The sequence below is a fragment of the Pagrus major genome, chromosome 19 (assembly GCF_040436345.1).
Source record: "Pagrus major chromosome 19, Pma_NU_1.0".
NCBI lineage: Eukaryota > Metazoa > Chordata > Actinopteri > Spariformes > Sparidae > Pagrus > Pagrus major.
The window spans coordinates 13,882,507-13,888,654 of NC_133233.1; the positions used below are offsets into that span (position 1 = coordinate 13,882,507).

General features: G+C 38.0%; 1 protein-coding gene across 3 annotated transcripts in view; it reads right to left on the bottom strand.

Moving 5' to 3' along the window:
• tpk1 (thiamin pyrophosphokinase 1) overlaps positions 1-2,231 on the bottom strand; it is a 73,570-nt gene extending 71,339 nt beyond the window's left edge. The window contains exon 1 of one of the 3 annotated variants that reach the window (XM_073488304.1): positions 2,169-2,231. The gene's annotated coding sequence lies outside the window, so the exon portion shown is untranslated. Of the gene's footprint in view, positions 1-1,722; positions 1,738-1,953; positions 2,127-2,168 lie in introns of those variants that run through there. The other 2 variants (XM_073488303.1, XM_073488305.1) reach the window with 2 other exon arrangements.
• Positions 2,232-6,148: the final 3,917 nt, after the last annotated feature.

Below are 6,148 nucleotides of genomic sequence, written 5' to 3' on the forward strand. Positions count from 1 at the left end.
CTAAGTGGGTAAAGGCAAGTATGAAAGCAAGAAGAACAGTCTGGTAAGCACATCACTGTAATGCAGTCATTAAAACCAGGAAAGGACAACATGTATGCCATATCACAATATAAGGATTTCCAAAATCTAGGACGATATATAGTCTGGCATATACTTCCCAGACCTTGTGCACAATATTTTCTTGATTAGCCATTTGGTTTATAAAATTGCTGTAAATGTAACTTAAAATGGTGAGAGTCCTTGGTGACCTCCTTAAACTTCTTGTTTTATTAAACCAGCAGTCCAAACCCCAAACGTATTCACTTTATAATGATATTGCATTGGAAAAGGGTGTAAATACTCACACTGCAGAAGCTGGAACCACAGAGTGTTTGGCTTTTTTTTTTTTATCAAAAAAGTGACTCATATGATTCATTGATTATTAAAATGGTTGCAGATTGATAATCTGTCAATCAACTTATGATGAATCGACAGATGGTTGCCAATATAATACACAGGGAAATAATAATATCAACACACAGGCACTTTTGTACAGTCATCACTCTATCTGCTGAAAGGGAAACAAATCTGTAAAGCAGCAAATGTTGTCTTGAAAGTAATTAGATGTAATGAAAATAAAAATTCATTAATCAGTTGACAGAAAATCAATCAGTGACTATTTTGAAAAAGTGATTCATATAGTTTCATTAATCTATCACTAAAGTTTTATCAGTTAGGTCTCAAGTCAAAATACCTACTGTAATATTTGCTGGTTCCAGCTTTTCCAATGTGTGGTTTTAGCTTTTCTTTGCCACAAATGATAAAAAAAATTGAATATCTTTGTGATTTGGACTTGAAACAGCAGGCGAATGGAAGCAACATTTTGACCTCTGCAAAATTCGAATTGTTATGATTTATTGAAGAAAATGACTGGCAGATTATTAAAAAAATGAAAATAATCAATTGCTGCAGCCCTAAACCTTCTTTTTAGTGAGCAGGAATCTATCATACAATGAGTCACTGCATTATAAAGAGCTTCAAGTTTGACTCAGTTTTATGGATAACTGAGATTAAACAGTAACAAAATGTTTCAGAATGAAAACTAAAGATACACTTAGCAATGCTGTGTATCATTTTCTGCAGACTAAGTCTAACAGTAAACCTGAAATTAAAATTGCTAAAAAAATAATATCTGAAATAAACTGTAAACGACCGTTCTACATTTAGAAATCCTTCTTATGCATATCAGTCTCAACCTAAACTTTTCAAGCCATCCTTTAGTCAAAACTGCACAAAACAACAAATATCATGTACCATATCTAGCAACACTCGCTTTGCTCACCTTTCAGCTGGACAATCCAGCTGACAGAATAAAGCAAAAACTAAGACTGAAACAGAAAGCACTGTTCACAGCGGTCACAACAATAACTCCACCTTAGCTGAACTTTGACAATGATCCTTCCTCCCTTCTGCCTGCAGACATACTGTATGTGCAGGACAATGCCAATCATTACCTTACGCATACTAACCCAGTGGACTATATTCATTTAAAAATAAATAAATGAACTTTAGATGCCATAAAGTGGAATTATGTAATCTTTATATTGCCTTCACCTCTTCTCTGAATGCACATTTCCACAACCCTGATATAAATAAAATGAACTGATTATTATTTAATTATAACTTAACAGTAAATCACTAAGATGTGATGCCATGGGTATCAACAACGCTGTCAAATCTCACCTAATGGATGAGTACAGCCCCCTGATGAATATGCAAAATGTAATGCTACTGGGCTGGTTTTACTATAACTACTACCAGTGGCTGGTGTTTTGCCTCCGGGATGTATCCGTTCTCACAAATACCTGACCACACTTTGAGCTGTGTTTAAACGAAAGCAGCTGACCCATAAGCTCCTTTTCGGGGTAACCGAGCCGTTTTGGCAACAGGGCTTGTGAGAGGTGGACTTCTTACCGGTGGCTTCTCATTCACTTCCTCAACACTTGAACGCAGCTAATGTAGGAGGAGACGGCGGAGCGATGAACCAGGCTGCCTCCCGTTGTTCACAGATAAAAACCGTACTGACAAAAACAACATATATGGCGACAGTATGTTTCACTGCGAGTAAAGCGACATCACACGTTAAAGCCGTCACTGCTGTATTATGTAAATATTTAACGAAAACTCACGGCATGAAGCGTCTTCCGCCATTGATAGTGTAAACAGTCGAAGAGAGAGAGTAGGGAGCGCCCTGCAGGGGAGAGGAGTGGCGGGAATTTGTTACGGGGACACCTAGAGGCCAAAAGTGGAAACGCGTTTGCTTTGTAAATTGCTCTAAAGCAGAGAATTCTCAAAGGCAGCCCCAGAGGTTTGTTTTAAGGAGACTCTAGGGTTCTCCACTAAATTGAGAAATAGTTTAATTTCACTCCCAGGTTCATTCTGTGGAAATGATTGTAATACGAGAGAGACTACTGCAATCAATGCTTTCACTCTTCAGAGTAACCATCATCATGTGCCCCATTACAACGTGGATATTAAACAGATGTCCAATTTAATGTCAATTAACAAAACAACAACTTAATTCTATCAGTACAATAAATCTCATAAAACAGGGCCCGCTGTCCTAATGTGGTTATATTTGGGAGCATATGTGAGCCTTAAAATTTTTTAAATGTCACGAAGCCTCTCAAATTTGTTGTGTTTAAATTGATGTATCAAATATTAATATATACTCATCTACTAATACTCTACTTTATCAATGAGTTGGAGTAATTCTCACTAATTTCTTAAATTAATGTATATTCTTTCTTTAGGTATAATGATTGACTGTGACTGCTGCTAATCACTGGAGCCAAAATGTAGTATTTACCTAATTAAGTGACCAATTCATGGACTAATTCCTATGATATTTAGGACATGAATGAAAAAAATGTTACAGAAAAAGAAAAAAGACAAAAAATGACTGGTACTGAGATTAAACTACTGATTTTTGGGTTATCTAATGGTCCACAATCAATTATTTATCTCTCTCTCACACACACAAGCACACTCACACTCACTTCACTTCCTGCAAACAACAACTGGACCCACCAAAAATGCAGCCACATAAAAGAAATATCACACATACTGGACAATCACACACAAGCAAACAACATCAAGAGCACACACACACACACACACACACACACACACACACACACATACATACACACACACACACACACACACACACACACACACAAGCAGTGGACTGATGGCATATGCTTCTGATATCTTGAGACAGCAGTCGAACCAGTGTAAAGTGAGAAACCGAATCTCTCTCAAGGTGAATCCACTCCGGAGGCTCGTTAAAGCAAACGCTCCCTCATCAATCAGCACTTTTCCTGTCTTCCAGACAGTCTGCTCACGGGAGGAAACCATGCACACACTCAACACACCGTGTTGCACAGGCATGTGTACACTACACACAAATGAGCACACATGCTATGCTGCATGGGAAGTCATTCCCTTCTGTGGGCATGCATTATAAATACATCTATGAATAAATTCCAGACTGAGTGCATTCTTCAGGATTCTTGGCAGCACTTTTTTACAAGGCCACACTACCTGAATGTTTGATCAGATCTGTCTTCTCTCTGCATCTATCTAACCAGCTCACCTTTCCTCGTCCATCAATCTTTCCAATATTTACTGTTTTCCTTTCTTCCTCTTTTGGCACTTTTCTGTCTTTTGTAGAACAACATCTTGTCTTTCTGTTACTCTTACTCTCCCCTCATTTCATGGGTGCAGCACTCTTCCCTTCACTTTTTTATTACTGGGGGGAAGTTCAAGGGTTTGTAAGGAAAAGATGGTCAGTGATGCAGTGAAGATGGAGACAATACAGCCACATTCTTGTAACAGGGAGGTTTATTAGATGGCCTAACACGAAACATGAGATTGATATTCATGTGGAATATTTAACCATTTAAACCTCACAGACTCTGCTTGTGCACTGCTCAAACCGACAGACATTTATATTGAATTCTATTGGAGGTCCCAAAGTCACCAATTATAACACCACAGGATGAATTTTGAGCAGATGTTCATGAAGTGATGCATATAACATCTAGAATATTTCCATTTGATGAAATGTTTGCATCCATATTAAAACGAAAACGTGAAATATTCATTGTTTGAATATTTCACAGAGTGTAAACATAATGAAGCTTAAATGTAGAACTGAAATGAGCAGACACAGACTATGTATGTGATGCTGTCAGTAAGAGTGGAATAACACTTGAACCTACAACTTAAAGGAATAATTTGACATTTAGGGGACAAGGCCTTATTCGCTAGCTGATAGCACTCTTATATTTGCCTGTGACATATGAAGCTACAGCCAGTTAGCTTAGGCAAGACAAAGCAAGTTTATATAGCACCATTTGGACACAAGGCAATTCAAAGTGCCTTACAGAAACATAGAATACTATGTCAGTTCTGTCCAACAATATCACTAATTCACAAGCATTCACATACACTTTTTAAAATACTTTTCTTTTTTTTACATTTTCACATACATTTTCAACTTTTGTGGCATTTTTGCTTTTTTGCTTTCCTGACATATTCAACATATCAGTATGAGTGGTATCATCTACCTGAAGCAACGAAGCATATTTCCAAAAATGTCTAACTCTTCCTTTAAAATAAGTATAACATTACGACAATAGCTGTAAAACAACAAACAAACAAAATAAATAAATAAATTTAAAAAAACATTACCATGGCTGTGTAAAAGTCCATTAGTTAATATGTACCGTCCCCTGTTTTCCACATCTCCTCATGATTTCTCTACAAGTCTGACTGAAAGGTCCATCAGTCAAAATAAAGAGACAACTGAATCACATTTAACGCACAGCAGGAACATTTCTCAAAGCTGGCAGAGGGCTGAACCATAGAAAAATATCATTCCAAGAAGTGAACCTCTGCCAGACATTCATTTGCAATCTTTCTTTCTACTGTGCAAGGTAATAATAGAATTGTATCAAAATCTCTTGCCAATTGCTTTTTAATTATCCCTTTGCAGAACATTGTGGTTGGTCTCCAGGTTTTGGCTATCTATCTTGTGCAGCTAATTACCTTCGCTATTTGACACATCAGAACCAGGGGGCGGTTGCCAATTTCTCACCTGCAGGAAATGATGAAGTGATGTCGGGCGCAAATACCAATGTTAGCTGCTCAGGCTCAGAAAACCATGCTTGGCCATTTTTTCTTAAATTATCACCTGCCCACAGAGAGGCTCTAGTGAAAACTGTTGCTGTGTACATTTTCTATTTCATTTTCTGCTCAAGGTCACACCGCAGAGAAGTGAGTGTGTTCGTCTCGAGTTCAATTTAATATCTCTTATCAGTGGATACACAGGTCACATTATTACCCCCCTCACCCCTGGCAGAATACACCTGTTATTGTGACGGATAATAAAACAAAAAAAGGGAGACACTAACTGACATGCAAATTCAGACTCTCTCTCCCTTTATATACTCTCTCTACCTCTAACACTCCCTATCATTACCTTTACTCCTTTCTGTCATTTCTGTTTCACCTGTTCCTTTTTCCCCACTAATGCTCTCTCTCTCTCTCTCTCTCTCTCTGTCTCGCCTTTATTCCTTTTTATCTGTCTTGCCTTTCCTGCTACCCGCTCCCTTTTATCTCTTCTTTTTTGCTTTCAGCTTTTTACACTCCCTCATTTTGCCTGTCTACTCTTTCCCATCATGCTCTTGGATTCTTTTATTCCTGCATTTTTATTTTGCTTATAATGATTTATTTCGATGTTTGATAAAGGTGGATAGCAGCTCAAACAAGCCAGCTACAGTTACTCAGGGGATCTTACAGCTCTGCTCAGTCTGGGGTCAAGTCCATACACAGTAGTTGCAGGGGGTATGTGCGGCTGAATTAGGGCTAAGTAGGCCATTTTTCTTTTTTATCTGCCAGTAATGATGACCCATTTTTTGCTAGGAATGAACAAGACACAAGGGCAATAGAGGACAGCCTCTTTTTCCACTTGTTTTTGAGTCTCCTGCCATGGTCAAGTAGGGTAAGAAACAACATATTGCAATATCCTGCTTGGATTAGGATTTCTCTCTCACACAAATGGGCCTCAGTAGAAAGAGACAAGACTTAAATGACTCCAGGT